Below are 23,704 nucleotides of genomic sequence, written 5' to 3' on the forward strand. Positions count from 1 at the left end.
GTGGACTATTATTTTAACGTTGGCATTTAGATTTTATTTGTAATACAAGCGAGGCCAAAAGAAGATTTGGATAGGACACACATAACTAATTTATTTAAAATGTATTTAGAATCTATCAGATTTTTCAAAAGCATTCTTTTTCTTTAAGTTAATTTATTTATTTTGAGAGAAAGAGAGAGAGAACAAGTAGGAGACGGGCAGAGAGAGTGGGAGAGAGAGAGAATCCCAAGCAGGCTCCGCACTGCCAGCACAGAGCCTGATGCAGGGCTGGAGCTCATGAACCGTGAGATCATGACCTGAGCCGAAATCAAGAGTTGGACACTTAACCAACTGAGCCACGCAGGTGCCCCTCTACAAAAGCATTCTTAAGCTCATTGTAGATGAACAGGGAAAATGTTGAATGTCATACTTTTTGTCCCTTGCATGACAGCCATGCTAACATTTTTGTACAATGCAAACTACTAATTTGCCTGACATTCCATGTTAAACAAATTAGATTATTTGGTGAGGTCACTCTCAGTCATATGCCTGGTTAAATCCCACCCTACCCTGTGCTTTCTTATCCACTTTTCCTCTGTTTTCTTTTTCTACACAGCATTGACCACAATCTGATACATGATTTATATTTTTTAATTACTTGTTGTCTTTCTCTCCCCTGCATGCTCTCCAGGAGGGCAGAGACTTTTGCTAGTTTTGTTCATTGCTTCCCCTGTTCCTAGAACAGCACCTGGCACAGAGCATTGGAGACAACCAACAAATAGTTGTTGAATTCATGAGAGATGCAATGAACATGGGCTTTATCACCAGGGGCAGGTTCATTACTGACTTGCCCTGCTTACCAGTTGCAATTTGGGAAAATTCTTATTTTTAAGTCATAAATAGATTTTTATTTCTCTGGTCTCTCTCTCTCTCTCTCTCTCTCTCTCTCTCACACACACACACACACACACACACACACACACACGTACACACACACACACACACACACACACAATATATGCTCACTATTAAATATTCAGAAATACAGAAAAATATGGAAAGTGGTGAAAAATAATAATAATTACACCCCCCAGAAGTTGTTAAAAATTTTCATATATAGCCTCTGACCACCCGTGTTGATTTCCATTCATGGGATTGCAAACATAGCAGCCATTTGGTGGAATTGTTAGAGATAATGTGTAGAAAACAGCTGTGCCTCAGTGCTATTCTTTATCTGGACGGAATGCAAACATGTATTCACCTCCAGATGCATGGGGCACATATTATTTTGAGACAAGTTCAAGAAAATTTAGCTCCAATTTCAGATATTGATAAGAATTAGTATTATAGAAGATGGTCATCATTAGAGATCCCATCCCAAGAGATAACATCTAATGCTGATGGTAATAGTAAAGTAGGAGGAAGGGTCTTCTTACATCTTTAAAAGATAAATATATATGCCAATAAATTAAACAAATATTTTTAAATGTTTACTATGTGCCTGGCTCTGTGTTTATTGCGTTCAGGTATCTTTGCATTTTAGCGTCACAATAACCATGTTACTATGATTATTCCCATTTTAAGAATGAAATGGAGGGGCGCCTGGGTGGCTCAGTTGGTTGAGTGTCCGACTTGGGCTCAGTTCATGATCTTGCAGTTCATGAGTTTGAGCCCCGCGTTGGGCTCTGTGCTGACAGCTCGGAGCCTGAAGCCTGCTTCGGATTCTGTGTCTCCCTCTCTCTCTCTGCCCCTCCCCTGCTCATGCGCTCGCCCTCTCTCTCTCTCTCTCTCTCTCTCTCTCTCTCAAAACTAAATAAATAAATAAACATTAAAAAAAATTTTAAGAATGAAATGGAGGTGTAAAGAGATAGTAAGCTGCCCAGGTCATAGGGCTTGAAACCAAGAAAACTAGAATGCAAATCCTGGATCTGGCTCCAGGGTCCTCATTCATAGAGCATTTCAGAACAGCATCCAGTGCAAACATGCAAAGGGGGCCTACATGCAATATAGAAGGATGCAAAATAAGAATAACGTCCAGAGGATCAAGAGGATGTCGGTCATGAGGCATGAGCATTCTGTTCCACTCTGCTATCAACTTCCAACAGGATTCATCAGTTAGTTGGCTTTTATTGGTATGAATCTGCCCTTTAAATCCCAATCATGACTAGATTAACCGATGAAAATACTGTTCTTTGGACTCTGAAGTTCAGTTTCAGAGCTTGGACCCATAATGACTTTACTAAAGAGTGGGTCCCCACAGGGGCCAAGACAGGGCAGCCGCTCTATCTCAGCAGTGGCCTCAGTGCCACTGATAAGACATTCCATATTCTCCAGCTGATTTTTGTTACCTGATAGGGAAATCAAGACAGGTGATTGGGAAATATGTATCTATGATCAAAAACATGTTATGCAGTGATTGGAATTTAATTTCTGACATGTGAGTTCACCCTTAGTAAGCTAACAGAAGGTTCATTGGACTGGCTGGGCATGCGAAGGTCACACTGATGCCCAGTCTGGTTAGAAGCTGGAGGATCCTAGGAGAACTCCAAATGTTTCCTCCCCTAGCCTATTTTCACCCTCAAGCCTCTGAACACACATCCTATTGATTGCTTCTTGCTTCACCAAGATTCCAGAATCCTTATTTCTGACATTAGTCCAGGACCCTGCCTTCAGTTCCTCATGGCCTCCTTTGCTTGAATGCCCGCTGTTAGTGTTCTTGAACTTGAGCCACACCTCACTGTACATAAATTCAGAAACTGGACTTCTTTTTTGGCATTGCATACCCAGAAGGAAGAAATATTGTTGAAAGAAATAAAAGAACTTTGGCATCAGACTGATTGGACTTTAATTCAAGCCCCACATTCACTAGCCATGTAGACTTTGACTTCTCATCTTGAGAACAACATTTTTTGCCCCTGTGAAAATGGGGGAAATACCTCTTATCCTGCTCGCTTGTTGGGACTAAATGAAACAGTGAATGAGCAAAGGTCTGTGGCAGTGCTGAGACATTTCAGGCTCTCGGTCTTCTTGGCCTCTTTTCTCAGAGCTGCTCGCATATTTTCTAGACCAGGGGTCCGCAAACCATTTCTGTGAGGGACCAACAAGTTAATATTTTAAACTTTTCTGGACAAACTCATTCACAGCTGATCACTCAGGCCAGTAAAACTTATTAGCTATGTAAATTTGGACCACAGTTGTACATGATTTTGGCATTCCACAATCAAACTACAACCCAATACTGTAATTCAGTCACTATGAAGGCTTCTCACTCTTTCTGTCTCTTACAAGTCTTAGGCACAAATATAAATTAAGCAGTTCCTTTGTACCTCATTCTGCTTTTAATTTAGAGGACAACCCCACAATGGCTCTGGGATGGCATCAATTATCCTCAAATCAGGCCAGCTTTACAGTCTTAGAAGTGAATTGCTGGTATATAAGCTTTCTACTACTCACAGAATGACTCCTTTTGTGACAACCTGGGGGGCGGGGGAAGCTACTCTGGGCATATTTTAATCACGGATTCAAACTGGCCAGAAAAACAGAGAAAAGAAAGCGTGCCTATATGCCTTATAAGATTTATACAAACTTTTACAAAGAAAACAGAGATCACAGAAGAGCGTGACTTGACTTTTCACCTTTAAAGAAGCGGCACATAAGAAAGTCTGGTTGCGCAATGCCTCCTTGAGGCTCAGCTAAAAAGTAACCCTAGCTGGCCTGAGATCAGCAGCAACCACCACAGCATTTCTTTCTTCCTTCCTGGTTATACAATTCATCATGCTTAGTGAATAGCCCTGGAGATATCACTGCAGCAAATAAAAAAAGGGATATCTTAAGTTAAATTTTTTTTAATGTTCATTTTATCTTTGAGAGAGAGAGCACAAGTGCGGCAGGGACAGAAAGAGAGGGGAACAAAGAATGCAAAGCAGGCTCTGTGCTGTCAGCATGAGCCCGATGTGGAGCTCCAACTCATGAACTGTGAGATCATAACCTGAACTGAAGTCAGACGCTCAACTGATGGAGCCCCCCAGGCACCCCATCTTAGGATTAAGATAATGATAAATAAGAAGCAGTGTGAGTGGTCTCATAGAAAGGATCTACCAAGCACCTTCTCAACACAGTGTAACCTCCGAAACATTCCCTCAAGATAGGTTGTCCCCATTTTGCATTTAAAGATACTAAGGCTCAGAGAGTTTAGACTTCTGCCCAAATTTCATCTAAACAGCAGGTAATCAAACTGGACTTGAAATCCTCTATTTCTCAGCTCGAAATGATAACTCTGCTTGTACCACACCAGGATGCCCCTTTCAGAGACTAGGAAAATAATCATAGCATTTATATATATGGGAAATCCTGCCCTCTCTTTACTTTGTTTTCTAATTAGAACTGATTTTATTTGATCACCAGCCTTGAAAACAGTGTCCTTAATTCAATTATGCCTAATACATTTCTGTTTAAATAACCATTTAAGCTACATTGTGGATTATACAGGCTTTTCTGAACTAGCCTGAAAATCTATTCACCCTTTAATTGCTGAGGAAACTATCTGTCCCAAATTGCTGAGGAAACTCATTTATTAATATATATTTAGAGTAATGTTCAATTATGTATTATGGATTTCCAATGTCAATGAGTAAATATTGCCAGAGTGTTATGTAAGTTATTAAAATTTCTGCATTACATTTACATCCACCCGTTTTTATTAGACTTCTAAGAGTTTTGAAGGGCTGTGGCTTATGATTAGGAAAGATGGGACAGAAAATAGAGATAGATGTAAATCTCAGCCTTGGCTATACCTGGGAATCATCTGGAGAGCTTTAAAATGTGCAATGTCTGGGTCTAATGTTTAGAGATTCTGATAATATTTGAGTTGGAGACTTGGTATCAGGCGACAAGCTTCCTGGGTAATTCTGACAAACAGCCAAGATTGAGAAGGAATGAAAAAGAAACAACAGTTAAAAATATCCCATAGGAAAAAAAATTACCCCATAGAATGTACAACACCAAGAGTGAACCCTAATGTAAAGTATGGACTTAGGGTACTTACCATGTGTCAGTGTAGGTTTATCAACTGTAGCAAACACACCACTCTGGTTGGGGTTGGTAAAGGGAGAGGTAGGCATGTGTGGGAGCAGGAGGCATAAGGAAAATCCCTCTACCTTCCTCTCAGTGTTGTTGTGAGCCTGACTAAAATTGCTCTAAAGGAAAAGTCTTTAATTTTTAAAAGCATACAAAGTAAATATTTTAAAAAGAAAAAAAAGGATTTCTTCTTTAATTTGGTTACAGGAAATGTAAATATATATGGAAATGTGACTAGGAAAATATTTAGTGAAGATAATAATTTAAACAGTTCTTTTAATTTTAAAGACTTTTATGTGACACATGAAAGCCCACTTTTAAAAAGTCGTGCCTACCATGTGCCTCAACATTTCTAAGTGCCTTACACCTGCTATTTCAAGTAGCCAAAATCATACCTAAAGAAAAATGTATGCTTGTAAGTGTATATATTGGCAAATAAGGAAAATTGAAAATAAATGGATCTAGCACAAAATTCAAGAAACCAAAAAATAACAAATAAAATCAAAGAAAAAAGGTAAGAAAGGAAGGAAATAAAGAAGATAAAGGCAGAAACCAACCAAATGAAAAATTGAAAGAAAAAACGAATAGCAATTAAAAATAAAAGTCAAATATGCTCAGTTGGTAGAGCATGTGACTCTTGATCTCAGGGTTGTGAGCCCCATGTTGGGTGTGGAGCCTACTTAAAATAAATAAATAGATATCTTAAAAAAAATAAAAAGTTGGAAAGAAATAAAATTACTAAATCTAACCTGGCAAACGATCACACCAAAAGAGATAATGTATAAGTAACATTATGGATAAAAAAGAGTCTATAGTTATAAATGAAGTAGGGAATAAAACCACTTGAAGAGCATACTAGTCAGTAAGCTTAAAAATCTATATAACTTTTTCAGATAGTTTTCTAGAGAAACGCAAATTAAGATTCGTTCAAAAAGACTTAGGATACTTGACTAGTATAATAACCAGAAGAGAAAACAAAGAGGAAGCTAATCATTTACCTTGAATAAGAACATCTTTTTCAAAATGAAAGATGTGTTTTTTCCCTCTTTCCCTCCTAGGAAGGAGACTTCCTAGAAGTCCCACATCCCGCTTCTGCTGCCATCTCATTAGCCAGAATGTAGTCACATGGCCAAGGGGATTTGAAAAAGGTTGTCTTTACCTGGAAAAGGAAAAGGAAGGGTGGAACAGAAGGACAAAGTCATATTCAGAGGTGGCTAGAAATATCTCCTATTAAGCAGCAACAATCAACTAGATAAACTAATGGAAAAAAAGATATAGTTGGTTTTTTTTTTAATGTTTATTTATTTTTGAGAGAGAGAAAGAGAGAGAGAGAGAGAGAGAGAGAGAGAGAGAGAGAACAAGCAGGCTAATGGCAGAGAGAGAAGGAGACACAGAGTCTGAAGCACGCTCCAGCCTCTGAGCTATGAGCACACAGCCTGATGTGGGGCTTGAACTCATGACCCATGAGACCATGACCTAAGCTGAAGTCGGATGCTTAACCGACTGAGCCATCCAGGCACCCCTATAGTTGGGGTTTTGTTAAGCCATAAAAATAACATGTCCAAGAAATGCATTATCATTATATAAGAAAAAAAAAATCAAGTGTGTGTACCTCCAGGCCCAAGGAGACGCCAAAGGTGGCTTTTGGGGAAGGAGTGTGGAGGGAGCTAGGACAGGCTGACGAGGCGGTCACATGTATACATGAAGCCCTGCTGGGCCTTTAACATACTGAGACATATGGTATGTGGACCTCCCTTCACACTTGCTCCAGGCCTGTGTATGTGAAGGACTTATCTGGCCAGGGTGTCAGGATGGGGATTCCTATTTTATATAATTAGGCCAAGGAAATCCTCATTGTTAAGGTGAATGAGTAGAGAGCTGAAGGAATAAAGAGCAGTCTGCATAGGTCACAAAATGAACATGTGAGGAAATCAAATTTAAAGTAATACAGAAGAAGCAGCAAACAACCCATCCAAACCCAAACCATATTTATGTTTATATCGACGAGAGCCATGTGAGAAATGGTTTTCGAACAACTTCTTTGGAAATCTTGACTATGTCATGATCTGGCTTGCTTCTCAAATGGAATTAAAAACTCCTAGCAACCTCTATGTCCCCTGTGCGATAAGAGTGAATCCGGCAGAGGCCTGAAATGGAATGGCTGAGTGTGCAATGAGGTCAGCAGCTATGTGTGGTGTGAGGGAGAGAGGGCTCCATGACGCTGGGCTATAATTGGCTGGTATAAATGCCAGCAAGCCAGCCTGGCAGCAGCAGGAGAGACTGAACCCAATAATCTGAGTAGCAGAATTTACATTAGCGTTTCTGCCCATTAGTGACAAGCACATGGTTCTTTATAAAACAAACTTCCAGCACAACAGTGTTGGCATATTGAATGCACTTATTCTTTCAAAAAGCACACCAGTTAGGAGCACCTGGGTGGATCAGTCTGTTGAGCATTTGTCTCGATTTCGATTTGGTGAGTAACGTGTCACTGAGTTACAATATTGTCACATAGGTGTATGCAAGCATAGTTTAATTTGAGTTTTAAGAAAATGCTTCATATGATCTCACAGTGGTGGGGTCGAGCCTTGTGTTGGGCTCTGCACTGAGCATGAAGCCTGACTGGGATTCTCTCTCTCTCTCTCTCTCTCTCTCTCTCTCTCTCTCTGCCCCTCCCCACTCCTCCCAAAATAAATAGATAAATATATATATACATGTATATATGTATATATATACACACATATACATGTATATATGCACATATATGTGTATACTTATATATATATATATATACATATATATATACCAGCTAATTAAACTGTGATTACAATTATGTGGCAGAAGCTATGCAAAAAAAAAAAAAAAGATGAAAACTGATACAAGTAAAATGATAATAATTGTCCTTGGTTGTCAGGGTAGTTTTTTCTACATTTCTGGGTTTTTTCTTGCATACTCATTAATTTCATATTTGAAAAAATATACTAAGACAATCAATTAAATTTTTAGGACTTATGAGCCTAGTAAGATGGATAATTAGGAGATAAATATATATCTTTTCAATTTTTTAAAAGTGTATTTATTTATTTTGAGAGAGACAGAGACAATGTGAGTGTGGGAAGGGCAGAGAGACAGGCAGAGAGAAAGAATCCCAAGCAGGCCCCACACTGCCAGCATAGAATCCAGTGTGGGGTTCAAGCTTACAAAACCAAGAGATCATGACCTCAGCTGAAACCAACAGTCAGATGCTTCACCAACTGAGCCACCCAGGCACCCCAGGAGATAAATATATTCAAATCAGTTTAGTCTCAATAATCAATTAGAATGATGATTTGGAAAGAGATATCACAATATATATATTTCACCCAGGAATAAACTTAACAAGAAACATGCAAGATCTATGTTTGTAAAGAAAAAATATATATATATATATTTTTTATATCCATATATATATATATATCCATATATATATCTCCATACATATTTATATATATATGGAAAGACATATCTTATTTCCGCATGAGACACCAAATACTAAAAATGCTATAAGAATCCACATTAGTGAGGGGCGCCTGGGTGGCTCAGTCAGTTGAGCGTCCGACTTCAGCTCTGGTCACGATCTCGTGGTCCATGAGTTCGAGCCCTGTGTCGGGCTCTGAGCTGATGGCTCAGAGCCTGGATCCTGCTTCCGATGCTGTGTCTCCCTCTCTCTCTGCCCCTCCCCCGTTCATGCTGTGTCTCTCTCTGTCTCAAAAATAAATAAACGTTAAAAAACAGGTTACTCTTTAAAAAAAGAATCCACATTAGTGGATTAAAATGCAATTTCAGTAAAAAAAAAAAAAAAAAATCCAGTTAGGCTTCCTTAGAACCTGACATGAGAATTTTAAATTCATCGTAGAGAAGAAATTTGTTTAAAAAAGAAGGAAAACTAAAGAATAACAAGGAAAAGGGGGCACCTGGAAAAGGGGGCACCTGGGTGGCTCAGTCAGTTAAGCGTCTGACTTCGGCTCAGGTCATGATCTCGCGGTCTGTGAGTTCGAGCCCTGCGTCAAGCTCTGTGCTGACAGCTCAGAGCCTGGAGCCTGTTTCAGATTCTGTGTCTCCCTCTCTCTCTCTGACGCTCCCCCATTCATGCTCTGTCTCTCTCTGTCTCAAAAATAAATAAACGTTAAAAAAAAAAAAGAATAACAAGGAAAGGGGTGCCTGGCTGGCTCAGTCAGTTAAGTGCTGACTTCGGCTCAGGTCATGATCTCATGGTCCATGGGTTCAAGCCCGTGTGGCACTCTGTGCTGACAGCTCAGAGCCTGGAGACTGCTTCAGATTCTGTGTCTCCCTCTTTCTCTGCCCCTCCCCCACTCCCACTCGGTCTCTCTCTCTCTCAAAAATAAATAAACGTTAAAAAAAAAAAGAATAACAAGGAAAGAGTTGTCTTTCTAAAAGTCCTGTGAAACTGCAGAAATTAAAACAGAAAATAAAGAAAGAGGTGGAAGGAAGAGACCAGACTGTGTGAGATTGATTATCTGATACAGGGGGTATTTCAAATCCAGGAGTGACAATGGCCTGCTCCATGAATAGTGCTGAGAATCATATTTCAGAAGCAAAAGAAACAAAGTAAGAGTTCTACTTCAAGAGTTCCTCTCTTCAATTCTGACTGGAAAGATTAATGAATGACAAGTCTATCCAAGTAGTAGATGGAAAAACCAGTGACTATTTTATAATCTTGGTATAAGTTACTTTCTTAAGTAAAAAGAAAATTCAGAAGTCATGAAAGAAAATTGTAGCATAAATTGTAGACAAAAGATTAATATAATATGGTAAGCAACCACATAACTAAAGGGGCAAATCCAAAGGAGAAATGCTTAAGTCCAATAAACATATGAAGAGACATTCATCTTCATACATTCATTATGACATGCAAACTAAAGCATCATTGGGATCCATGTCTCTTACATTAGATCGGTTAACATTGAAAAGATTGATAATACCCAGTAGTTGCAAGGTGGTGGGGAAGAGGTATTTCTATATGTGTTGGTGGGAATGTAATTTGGTGAGCCTTGTGGGGGTCAATTTGAGAATAAATATTTAAATAACCCAGGAATTCCACATCTAGAAGTCCATTCTACAAAACAACCTAACCATGGGTATGTACACAAAGTGTTACCTGTAAAACTGAAAAATTAGAATCAACTGAATGTGTTCCTGTAAAAAATTGGTGAGATGAATTCTGACTTAACCACGCTAGAGGATGCAATGCAGTGTCAATAAGGACGAAATAGTTCTGCGTGTACCAATGATGAAAAAAGCTTGTGACATGTCACTGAATTACGATATTGTCACACAGGTGTATGCAAGGATGGTTTAATTTGAGTTTTAAGAAAATTCTTCATGTTATGTAGGGAATGGAGGAGTTTTAAGTTTTATTTTATGAACTTTTATATTGTTTCAAATGTTATTAGTCTTATGTTTTTAAAACACTTGATTTAGCTGCAGTATTCAAAATTAAGTATCTATCAGTCCAGGTGTCCAACTTTCCTGCCCTCACTGGGGTCCAAGCTACTCATCACCTGTCCTTGGTGTATAAAATTTCCCTGGAGGAGCACCTGAGTGGCTCGGTCAGTTAAGCCTCCAACTCTTGATTTTGTTTAGTTCATCATCTCTCATGAGATCAAACCCCAGCATTGGGCTCTACACTGACAGCACAGAGCCTGCTTGGGATTTTCTCTCTCCCTCTATGCTCCTCCCCTGCTTGCTTGCTCTCTCTCTCTCTCTCTCTCAAAAAAAATGAGCTTTAAAAAAAAGTTCCCTGGGGCATGCCTGGGTGGCTCAGTTCATTAAGCATCCAACTTCGGCTCAGGTCATGATCTCACAATTTGTGAGTTCAAGCCCTGCGTCGGGCTCTGTGCTGATAGCTCAGAGCCTGGAGCCTGCTTCGGATTCTGTCTCCTTTTCTCTCTGCCCTCCCATGCTCATGCTCTGTCTCTCTCTGTCTCTCAATAATAAATAAATGTTTTTTTTTTAAAAAGTTCCCTGGACAGTGTGGAAGTTCCTCAAAAAATTAAAAATAGACCTACCCTATGACCCAGCAATAGCACTGCTAGGAATTTACCCAAGGGATACTGGAGTGCTGATGCATAGGGGCACTTGTACCCTAATGTTTATAGCAGCACTCTCAACAATAGCCAAATTATGGAAAGAGCCTAATGTCCATCAACTGATGAATGGATAAAGAAATTGTGGTTTATATACACAATGGAGTACTACGTGGCAATGAGAAAGAATGAAATATGGCCCTTTGTAGCAACATGGATGGAACTGGAGAGTGTGATGCTAAGTGAAATAAGCCATACAGAGAAAGACAGATACCATATGTTTTCACTCTTATGTGGATCCTGAGAAACTTAACAGAAACCCATGGGGGAGGAGAAGGAAAAAAAAAAAGAGGTTAGAGTGGGAGAGAGCCAAAGCATAAGAGACTCTTAAAAACTGAGAACAAACTGAGGGTTGATGGGGGGGTGAGAGGGAAGGGAGGGTGGGTGATGGGCATTGAGGAGGGCACCTTTTGGGATGAGCACTGGGTGTTGTATGGAAACCAATTTGACAATAAACTTCAAATATTGAAAACAAACTTAAAAAAATAAAAATAATTAAAAAAAAGTTCCCTGGAAAGATTTTAGAAAACAGTGATGCCTGTTCTCCATCTCAGAACAAGTAAGTCAGAATCTCAGGGGTAGGACTGAGGCACCCAATGCATGGTCTGCAGACCAGCAGTATCAACAGGATCTGACAGCCTGTTAGAAATGCAGACTCTCAGGCCCCACCCAAGACCTACTCCATCAAAGTGTGCATCTTGAATCACACCTCCCAGGGAATTCATTTGCACATTAGGTTGGGAAATGCTGACTATTCCATTTAGTGACCCAGGGTAAATTACTTAATGTCTGGAGACTCCACTTTTCTTGACTGTAAAATAGAGGGAAATGATATCTCTGAAAGCTAAATGGGCTTATGTGTGTAAAGTGTCCAGGGCCCCACCAGGCATATAGTAGGGACCCAGTGAATGGTACCTTTTGCATGCTGGTTACTTCCAGCTTTGCACCTCAAAAGTGGATGGCTCACCCACCCGACCTCCACTGACCACCTCACCAGAAAATCCTGTGCTCTGCATTCTCTCTGTGAGACATACAGACCAATGATCAGGGTACACGAGGTGGTGGCTACTCTCCAGCACACCCATGTGCTTCTGCTCCCACAGGTTCAGCTGTGTGTTTACCAAGAGGCAGCTGGGTGTGTTCCCAAACCTGTTTATGCCAGTAGCACTTGTTATTGAATTACATAATTTAATTAAATATTATGTAAACCAATGAAATAGGAGTCCAAAAAGTAAACTGTTCCCATGAAATGCTACATTGAAGGCTTTCAAAAGACCCAATAAATGCAAGTATCTAAAAATGCGCGTGGATGAGACAACTGTAGAAGACAAGAGAAAAGAAGTCATATGCATGTACAATTATATTCAGGTTGCTTGGCAAGGTTTGAAAATTTTTCTGTCCAACATAAGGAAACCAAAATTGAATTCACAATTGACGTTTTGTGTGTGAATTTAAGAAAGGTCCATCTACCTGTGCTCACACAGAAGGCCTTGGCTCTATGTCAAAAGATTGGGGATGAGTATCTCTATGTGTCAAGTTAAAATAAAGTATCTCCAATATGGGTAGGCATCTCTTGGAAAGATTTCCCATGTGTTCTGGTCACAGAAGGCTTGGCACTCTGCAGGGCCCAAAGAGAATTTGTCTCTGCCATCGCCTCTAATGTACACACTGAGTGGGCTGATTCTTTCCTGTCCTTATATGAAGCCTCAAGCAGCCCTCCCAGTCACTCTGGGTGTGAAATGTCCTGAGATCACCTTTGGTCTTAAGGAAAGCCTTGTTTTAGTAATTAGAATAATCAGTTTAGTTTAATAACAAAATTCCATATTTTCCCCCTCCCTGAGCTGAGGGTTGATTTAGGCCACGAAACCCAAGGTCTTGGGAGTCGGGGACACAGGGGCCATTAGGACAGGTGGATGTCCGTCCTCTTTCAATGCCTCCCCTTACTAGCTGCCTTTCCATCCCCTCCAAGGTTGGGCCTGGGACAAGTGGGTTAAGACAAAGGGCACAGTCTTCCATGGATAATACCTCCGTGACCTGGCATGGCTGCCCATTGGTCTTGAGTGTAAAGGGTTGAGTCTCTCATGAGGTATTCTCCCCATTGTGAATCCCCACTGAAAACCACATGATGAAAGCGATCATTCCTCTGCCTGCCTGCTCTCACTGCCTACACTCAACCCTCAGGCTGCTAGTCTGAGGAACTCTCCAGAAGGCCCTTTCTTGGTGGTCCTTCTTAAGAAGACTCTAGGCCAGCTCCCTCACATGAATCCAAACAACAAACCAGAAAAACTCACCTCCTTGTCCCAATGTTGGTGAAAGAACAGCTTAGAGTTCTAGCCATAAGAGCTTGTCAACACCTAGGGTCTCCAAGTGCAGTTGTACAGATTATACACATTGTCATCTGTGTGGATGGCACCTTACAGTTGTGCAGTGTACCATCTGAACAGTCATCCTCAGAGTCAGTAGCTCACTGATTGGGAAGTGATAAAGCACACCTCTCCCCCTACTAAATTAAAGGGGAAATGTCACAGCTCTCCAAGAACTTTCTCCATAAGAATCCTCTCTCTTTGATCCTCTTTACTCTCCTCTTCAACTTCCTAGCCCCATCTTAAATTACTTCTAAGGGTCACAAAAACAGAATTTTTTTGACCACCTGGTTTACATAGGACACTTTGGAGTATGAGTTTATTGTTTGTTCTTATACCTTCCTTCAAACAGGACAGAAATTGCTCTTGTTACACCTTTAATTGACTTTTAAAACTAATTGACCAAGAGAGTGCCTGGGTGGCTCAGTCAGCTAAGCATCCAACTTTAGCCCAGGTCATGATCTCATGGGCCCTGAGTTTGAGGCCCCATTTCAGATCCTCTGTCCCCTGTCTCTCTGCCCCTCTCTTGCTTACTGTGTTCTGTGTGTGTGTGTGTGTGTGTGTGTGTGTGTGTGTGTCTCAAAAATAAGTAAACATTTTGGGTGCCTGGTGGCTCAGTTGGTTAAGCGCCCAACTTTAGCTCAGGTCATGATGTCACAGGTCATGAGTTGGAGCCCTCACTTTGGATCCTCTGTCCCCCTGTCTCTCTGCCCCTCTGTCACTTGCGTGTGCTCTCTCTCTCTCAAAAATAAGTAAACACTTGGGGCACCTGGGCGGCTCAGTCAGTGAAGCACCCAACTTCAGCTCAAGTCATGATCTCACAGTTCGTGGGTTTGAGCCCCACATTGGGATCTATGCTGACAGCTCAGAGCCTGGAGCCTGCTTCAGATTCTGTGTCTCCCTCTCTCTCTGCCCCTCCCCCACTGGCACTCTGTCTCTCTCTCAAAAGTAAAAAATAAACTTTAAAAAAATTTTTTAATAAGTTAACATTTAAAGAAAAAACAAAACAATAATTGACCAACTGTGGACCGAATGGCTGTTGTACATGGAAACACTTTATGCAGGAGGATGTGCCAACAGAAGGGAATCAGGCATTCAGTGAACTTTCACAGAAAGGCTTTTTTCCATGAGCACAATTTACATTAGCCTTGAAACATCTGCCAGACCAAATCTAAGTGGAAGGGTACGGGAGCCAGAGAGGGGTCCTATTGGTGGAGAGATTGACATTGAATATCCATATTCACTCAAATTATGTTATCATGTCTGTGAAAACTTGGTCTGGCAAACATCAAAAAGACACAAGAACGGGATAATCTTAGCCTCTTTTCCTGCTTTAGAAGTTAGAATGACGGGGCGCCTGGGTGGCGCAGTCGGTTAAGCGTCCGACTTCAGCCAGGTCACGATCTCGCGATCCGTGAGTTCGAGCCCCGTGTCAGGCTCCAGGGCTGATGGCTCGGAGCCTGGAGCCGGTTTCCGATTCTGTGTCTCCCTCTCTCTCTGCCCCTCCCCCGTTCATGCTCTGTCTCTCTCTGTCCCAAAAATAAATAAAAAACGTTGAAAAAAAATTTTAAAAAAAAGTTAGAATGATTGTTTAAGAGATGTCAGGTAAAATATTTCCTAATTTGTGTCATGAAACAGCCTTAAACCCTATCAAAAGACTATGGCTGTGGGGCGCCTGGGTGGCTCAGTCGGTAGAGCATCTGACTTCAGCTCAGGTTGTGATCCCACAGTTTGTGAGTTTGAGCCCCATATCTGGCTCGCTGCTGTCAGTGTGGAGCTCACTTCTGATTCTCTGTCTCCCTCTCTCTCTGCACCTCCCCCCCACTCAAAAATAATAAAAATAAATTAAAAAGACTATGGCCATAAGTCCCATAGGATGATACACTGCTCAAGAATGCAGTTGCTGAAGCCATGAGAGGTAGCCCTCCAGGTCCACACTCATGGGCTCAGCCATGTTTTCCACAGCAGAGGACTAAGCTAGCATGGTCCTGATGGGTGTCACCCCAGTCCCATGCTTCTCCAGACCTAGACTTTGCCATTATGAGATCAAAACTGAGGCCAGACCCCCACTTCCCTCCTGCTGAGTTCTTCTTTGGGACCTTGTCATTGGGTCAGCCTTGTACGTTACAGTTTTCAAGGTCAGCACTGAAAGAAGCAAATTTCCTTCAAGCCCCTTTAACTGCAGTGAAACTATGTGGCCATTAGGTGGATAGGATGCCTTGTTAATGACCCTGATGCCCAAAGACACTGCAGAGTAGGAGTTGCAAAACATGTGTTTTTTGTTTTGTTGCCATGGGCAATGTTGAAAACAAATTAGTTACCAACATTTAGAGATTAGGATATATCACATGAAAAGGTGATTTTTTTTTCTTGTCTTGAAATTAGAATCTCTCTCAACATACTGGGCCTAAATTCCTAAATGGCAACAGATAACTAAAACATTGTTTCCTGATACCCTGTGATAATAAACACATTTGATCTCCGAGGTTCATGGGTTCAAGCCCTGCATCTGGCTCTATGCTGACGGGTCAGAGCCTGGAGCCTGCTTTGGATTCTGTGTCTCCCCTCTCTCTGCCCCTCCCCCATTCACACTGTCTCTCTCTCTCTCTCTCTCTCTCTCTCTCTCTCTCAAAAGGAAAAAAATAAACATTAAAAAAATTTTTTTAATAAATAAATAAAAAGTTTATCCTAAAAGTAAAAGCTAAGGGCACCTGAGTGGCACAGTCAGTTAAGCAACTGACTCTTGATTTTGGCTCACGTCATGATCCCACGATTCGTGAGTTTGAGCCCCACTTCAGCACAGAGCCTGCTTGGGATTCTCTCTCTCCCTCTGTCTCAAAATAAATAAATACTTAAAAAAAAGTAAAAGCTACACTTGAAATTCTCTTTAAGGTCTTATGAATTGCACTGCAATTTCCTCTGCCCATTGGAGAAACACATTTTAATGGAGTCCTTTACCTGACTCACCCAGAAAATACCTCCAAAGCCTTCAGGACCATGCCAAACATGGTCTCCTGTGCTGAAATGTCACCAGCTTCTTGGGGCTGCTTCCCTGTGCTTCCATTATACCTAAGTCTAGTTAGTCTTTTTCTGATGATGTAATCATCATTCATCTCCCCAACCGGACTGTGAGCAATTTGAGAAAAAAAAAAAAAAAAGGTAATAATTTACAGGGCATTCCTAGCAGCTGAGCTATAATGTCCGATTAATGCTTATTTAATAGTGCATCATCCTTCAGGTCTCAGATTAGATATCGTTTCTATGAAGAAAACTTCCAACCTTTCCTGACACAACTGACTTTACCAGAACCCCTGTTATCCCTCTCCAAATATGGCCAACTTCTCATTCACAGCACCCGTTACAATGGTAGTTCATTGTTTGGTGGGAATTATTTGTTTGTCAGGGCCTTCCGCACCAGATTCGTGAGGCTGAGCCTATGTCTTCTGGTTCCTCAGTGTATTCACCCATCTGCCTAGTACAGTGCCCAGCAGCTATTCTCAAGTGGTTGCATGGCCCATGCATAGTCATCAGGGTCATGACTATCCAGCATAACAGTTCTGCCACTGCCCCCGTGCTCCTGTCTGCTGTCACCATCTGTAAGTCCCAGGAGAAAGGGACCCTGCCTTCTTTTGCTCACCATTATGGCTCCAGTCCAATGCCTAGTTCAATGTCTGTGTCTGTAGCACCACATATGCCTATCCCTTGCTCCAGTCACCACCTCAGCCCCCAGTTCTGTGCAAACTTTCACCTACATTGTGCAGGTAAAATCTGTCAGTACCTCACTGGCCCAAGGTGTGGAATCCTGGGAGAACCCACTTGACTCACAAGAATACACAAGCCAGAAGCCAGGGTGTTAGTGCCTGTGGGGCCACTCTTGGTCAGTGGACAGTTATATGAGATCCATTTCAGAAAGCTTCTCAAGAGATCCAGGGGGCTGAGGCACAGCAGCCCACGGTGCTAGGCAACTTCTTAATGCATCCTTGTGCTGTCTTTCTCTCTGTTCTTTTTCAGTCCTCTGGCCTCTCACTCTTCCCTGCGATCACTTCCCAAATACACCTCCCATCGAGGCATATACCTATACAGGTGTATATAGGCTCTGCTCTCAGGGAAATCCAGGGCAACATATGATGCAACAATTTGTTGTTGAATGAATGAATGACCCAGTGAATGAACAAGACCTTAACCATTGTGGATGCATGAGCATAACTGGGTCTCCAAAAATATCATGAATGATCATTTGCATTCATTACCACTCCTAAGAATAGAATTACCTCCAACAGATAGAAGATGTTATCCCAAAGAATATCTTTAAAAGAATAGACTCATTAAAAAGCAAGAAGGGACTAGTTGGTGGTTGCCAAGGACTGGAGGGAGGGGGGGGATAGGGAGTTATTTTTAATGGAATTAAAATTATTTTAAGGGCACCTGTATGGCTCAGTCGGTTAAGTGCCCAACTTTGGCTCAGGTCATAATCTCACTGCTTGTGAGTTCAAGCCCCACGTCGGGCTCTGTGCTGACGGCTCAAAGCCTGGAGCTTGCTTTGGATTCTCTGTCTCCCCCATCTCTGCCTCTTCCCTGCTTTCTCTCACTCTCTTTCCCTCTCAAAAATAAATAAACCTTAAAAATTAAAAAAATAAAAATAAAATTATTTTAGAAGAATTAACAGAATTTCAGTTTGGAAGATGAAAAAGTTCTGGAGATGGCGGGAGGTGATGGCTGCACCACAGTGCAAAGATACTCAACACCACTAAAATGTACACCTAAAAATGGTTAAAATGATGCATTTTGTTATGGATACTTTACCATAATAAATAATTATAATAAAAACTATAAGTATAATAAGATTATAATGATAAAAAACACATTGGACACTAACAAATAGTAGGAAATAAACACCAATGTTGCTACCTGTGATATGGCAGTGGGATTTTAGAATATACACTCTTTAGTTTCCAATTTTCTCCACTGCTATTCTACTGCATTCCTTACCTGACAGTGGTGATGACCGTGCTATTCTTCTTGAGATGGCCCCAAAACATTAATATACATATTTTAGCTAACATTAAATTCTGAGTACAAAAGGAGACTTATTAACTAGCCTGCTTGTCTTTAATGATGATAATTTAATGATGATAATGGAAAAATTTTTGTTTTGTTCTCTTCCATTTCACTTTTGTTAGGACTTAATTTTGACAGGAGGTAAAAATGAGACTAACCCCTGGTATGGCTTGCTTTTCTAAAGGATATGCTTGTAACATATATTATACTTTTATATAAAACATGAACATTAAACAAAGTAGTGCTTTCACTTTTTATGAAAATAAAGCTAACCCTCATTAATTACCTCCTTAATCTCCTTATCACTTCCCATTATTATTATTATTATTATTATTATTATATATTTTGTTATCATTGATTCTCCATTAACATCCGTGTTCCTTTTTTAAGGTGATCACACTTTCCTTCTCCACAATTTTGGGTTTAACTAAGACCATTTACCCCCAAACTTAGTGATCAGTGTGTGCATTCCATATGCATTCTGCTACTACTAGGTGACAGGATTCTGGGATTTCAACCCACTTTCATCACAGCCACCATTTCTGTTCTGGAGCAAGTTGCTGTATCTCGCTTCCGACCGACTTTTCAGAAATAGTATAAGACCACATAAGAAAAGTTGGAAGTCCCTAGGAATTCCTATATGCGTTTTCTAAGGTTATTCTGTGGAACACTTGTGCCACAGGGTAGTCCCATGAAAATAGGTTTTGATCAAATATATATGAGAAAAGGCTATATGTTTATTCTCCTTTTAGAGACTAACAATGCACAATAAGTGTTTTAAAGCGTCTAAGAAGTCCTTCACTAGAAGGAAGGAAGGAAAGAAGGAAGGAAGGAAGGAAGGAAGGAAGGAAGGAAGGAAGGAAGGAAGGGGAAAGAAAGGAAAAGAAAAGGGGAAAGAAAGGAAAAGAAAAGGGGAAAGAAAGGAAAAGAAAAGGGGAAAGAAAAGAAAAAAACAAAAGAAAAGAAAAGCAGTCATTTATCTTTGCTGATAAATGAATAAATACCCGGCTACTGAAATTTTTCTTTTATGTAACACCAATCTTAACATCCCTTGGAACAAAGTTTCTACAGAACATACTTTGGGTTTTACATAAATAAAAGTAGCTAATTCTAGGTGGGGAGAGCAGGGAGAATGAAAATATCTTCTTGGTGTCATGGAGAATTCCCTGTTACTGAAAAACTATAAATGGTTAAGTGACTCCTTGCTGAGGATATTCTTGTCTAATCTCAAACCTGAAGAAGTCACTTCTACAAAGTTGCTTCTAATTTTAGAATGGTAGACAATTAGACAACGAACTATGATATGAAGCTCTTCATGGCAAACTCAATTGCCTACCATGACTAAGGAGAAATGAGAAAACCATCCAGGATAAGTGCCGGGCAAACCCCATGTGGGCAATGGAAACTAATGCGTTGGGGGCATATGCCCTAATGGGTGCAGTCACCACTCAGCTTCAGCTGTTGTTCTCACGTAGATGGACGGGCCCAGTATCGCTAGATTGTATGACTGTTCATGAAACCACCTTTCTATGGAAATTGTTCTATGCAGCAAGATATTGTTCTGTGAAAACCTCTTTATTTAAAACTATTGGCTCAGGGGCACCTGGGTTGCTCAGCTGGTTGAGCATCCGACTTCAGCTCAGGTCATGATCTCACAGTTCATGAGCTCAAGCCCCACATCAGCCTCGCTGCTGTCAGCACAGAGCCTGCTTCGGATCCTCTGTTTCCCCTGTCTCTCTGCCCCTTCCTCGCTTGAGCTGTCTCTCTCTCTCAAAAATGAATATACATTTATTTAAAAAATATATTAGCAGGGTGCCTAGATGGCTCAGTCAGTTAAGCGGCCAACTTCAGCTCAGGTCATGGACTCACAGTTGGTGAGTTCAAGCCCCACATTGGGCTCAATGCTGACAGCTCAGAGCCTGGAGACTGCTTCAGATTCTGTGTCTCCCTCTTTCTCTGCCCTTCTGCCATTTGTGCTATATCTCTCAAAAATAAATAAGCATTAAAAAAAGTTTAAAAAATATATTAGTCCAATAAAATAAAAAACAAAAAACACTGTAAAGGCTAAATTTGGTCCACAGGACAACTGTCTTGAGTCCTCTCACAATGGTGCTCAGAAATGAGTGCCCCTACCCTATGATGTAAAACTGAGGATTTGGGAAGTCCTGTGTCACATTTTCATGTGACACATGTTTGTCATGTTTGCCTCCATCCTGATCAATCCGCCACCTCTTGCTGTGAATGTCTTCTTTACTGCCTGGGAACCAACTTGATTGGAATATGTGAAGAAAGAATGAATATGCAATGAGTGAGGATGTGGAGGGACCTCCTAAGTGGAAACAATAAGGAACCTATAACATCTGAGTTTTGATCATCTTATTCTTTCCAGCTGTTTTCCACATAGCGTGGAGTCACTGTGTTGCCCGAGAGGACTCAGGGACAGCCATCAAGCTTTCAAAAGATAATTTTAATCAATTTTTCTGTTCAGAAATAGCTTTTGCAATTTAAAGCTGTTTTAATATAACATATAATTGATCTCAACTTGCATAAACACAAGGCACTATGGTTTCAAAATTTTATGATGGCTGGCCTTCTTTAAAGGGGGAGGGGCAGGAATGAAAAATGATAGATTTAACTTTACGAAAAGGTCTCACATCTCTCCTTTCAACTTCTTTAAATCTTCCAGAATGATATCACTCTTGATCATGGTGAGGCAAAGGAAAAATATTTTAGTAGAATAGCTAGATTGGAAAAAAGAAGAGCATGGCAGGAAGGACAGAACGAGGCCATCACTTGTCTAGGGCATTGAATGGAAGGGGCTTTTAGTCTTTCAATTACCTTTTGAAGGTAATTTGATGATGCGACTAATGAGAAACTAATCTTTGTCATCTTTTTTAATCTTGTTTCAATCTTGTTTAATTCCAGGGATAGTGGGTCATTAATGCAAGCAAACGGATCATCCCTAGGGTGACAAGCTTTCTTGAGCACTGACCATGTACCAGGCATCATACTGGTAAAAAAAAAAAAGACCTTGTCCTCTAAGATGTCCCAGGTCAGGGAGGAGAAAACCACATTAATATAATGTAGTAAGTGCCACAAGAGACAGCTATATCCATGCATCACAGGACCATGGAAGGAGGCACCTAATACAACTTGGGCAGAAAAGGAAGAAGACAGGTCAGGGAAGGAGTCTACAAGAAGAAGGTAAATGATGAAGAAACACCACTCAACACTTGGGAATAAAGAAAATTATATCATTTTAACTCACGATGGCCGGGAAAGCAAATTCCCTAAATAAGGGGCTTCTACGTTTTAGATGACTCTTCAATAGTGCCAAACCAAAGTGAGTGTTAGTCCTCAGCTTTCATATGTAGATTGTTTTTATTATTTGATGTCTAAAAGCAACCCTCAGTGACTGTACGCTTGCAATCATCGGAGAAGCATGCTGTATATTTTGAAAACTGTCATATTTTTATTTTTTTTTAATTTTTTTTGAATGTTTTATTTATTTTTGACAGAGAGAGACAGAGCATGAGCGGAGGAGGGTCAGAGAGAGAGGGAGACACAGAATCCGAAGCAGGCTCCAGGCTCTGAGCCATCAGCACAGAGCCCGAAGCGGGGCTTGAACTCACGGACTGTGAGATCGTGACCTGAGCCAAAGTCGGACGCTCAACCGACTGAACCACTCAGGCACCCCAAAACTGTCATACTTTTAGAAGTGCTTGCAGTGAATATGTTTTCTCCTTTACAAGTGTGTCTTTATTCCAAAACAGAACTGCCACCTTTAAAATGTCACAACAGAGTATGTGGCTTGTAAATGTCCTCTTACATCAAGAACCTCTTAACTATACTGAGCACAGTCCATGCGCAATTGGCATCTGTAGAGGCTTTTGGAATGGGCTGCATACATTCATGAATCAGCTATAGTATCCATGAAAGTTTTTACTTCATTGATTGACCTCATGTTTATCTTCCAGAAGTAAGAGTTCAATGGGACCTTTGAACGCCTCTATGCTTGACTTACCTAGCCAATGTTTTCTGCAAAACCTATGTGTTTACAATAATGAAATAGATCCCTTTGTGTCACCTTGAAAAGGCAATGCTTCATGTCTATTATCTGAAAATTCTTGGCATAGGAACCCGGCTCTGCCTGTTCCATTTGTTTTAGAGAGTCACTAACAGATTCTCTTTCAAAGATTTACTCCCACAATAAAGATGAGAAACTATCTGTTGTCCCCTGTGACTGATCCCTGAGCTAGTCCTTCTTAGTGATGACAAATAGATTAACACGGGTGAGACCCTGATGTCAGATGACATCTCCAAGCCTTTCTGATATTTAAATAAAATTGGCTTCACCTTTCTAAGTCACAGCCATGCCCTCACCAGGATTTCAGGGAATTACCCAGGGACCTAGGCTCACATATGTCACCTGTGACTCCAAGTAACTGCTCACCTCCTCAAAGCTCATCTCCATAACTCTCCTGTCATTTTTACTCTGCGCCAATGCGGGTTACTTTTCTATGATTTCCACTGAAAACACCCACCCAGAACATTACGTAGAGCAGCCTTTACTCAAACTTTTGTGCCATGGAAAGTATTTACAGCGCAGAAATACAAACTGCTGAGAATGAATCATTAGGCACCTTTGTTGTTACAGGTACATCAGCCACCCTGCATCAGAAATGGCTCCATTTCTGACTCCCTGCCCCCACCACCTGCAGACTACAGCTCACATCTCCTAACTCAGCCCTTCTCCCTCAAGACTCCCACCGGCTCTGTGCTTCCCTGCTTCCAGGCTGCCCTCTCTGAGTTTCCCCCCTTCAAGTCCCCCCATTTCATTATACCAAGGAGCTGAGCTCCTGGGCCTGTCAGCTGAGTAACTAAAGAGGAAAGAAATGCACTGAAAGGATACTGTGGAGCCCATGGACTCACTCCTGACCGGCCAGAGAAACAGGCCAGAGAGAGGAAGAGAACAAACAAAGCCTCTGCAGCTGGAGCCAGAGCGGAGAGCCCCAGACACCACAGCCCCCACAGAACAGTAGAAGCCATGGCAGGAAGTCCGAAAACCCCTAGATCTGGACG

General features: G+C 41.0%; 1 long non-coding RNA gene across 2 annotated transcripts in view; it reads right to left on the reverse strand.

Moving 5' to 3' along the window:
• Positions 1-1,841: 1,841 nt before the first annotated feature.
• The window catches only part of LOC113598821 (uncharacterized), a 30,479-nt gene continuing 8,616 nt past the window's right edge, over positions 1,842-23,704 (reverse strand). For both annotated transcript variants that reach the window (XR_008298556.1, XR_003419564.2), the window contains 2 exons: positions 6,054-6,214; positions 1,842-3,066 (listed from right to left, as the gene is read on the reverse strand). This is a non-coding gene — a long non-coding RNA (uncharacterized LOC113598821). The remainder of the gene's footprint in view (positions 3,067-6,053; positions 6,215-23,704) is intronic.

Source organism: Acinonyx jubatus, chromosome B2, assembly GCF_027475565.1.
Source record: "Acinonyx jubatus isolate Ajub_Pintada_27869175 chromosome B2, VMU_Ajub_asm_v1.0, whole genome shotgun sequence".
NCBI lineage: Eukaryota > Metazoa > Chordata > Mammalia > Carnivora > Felidae > Acinonyx > Acinonyx jubatus.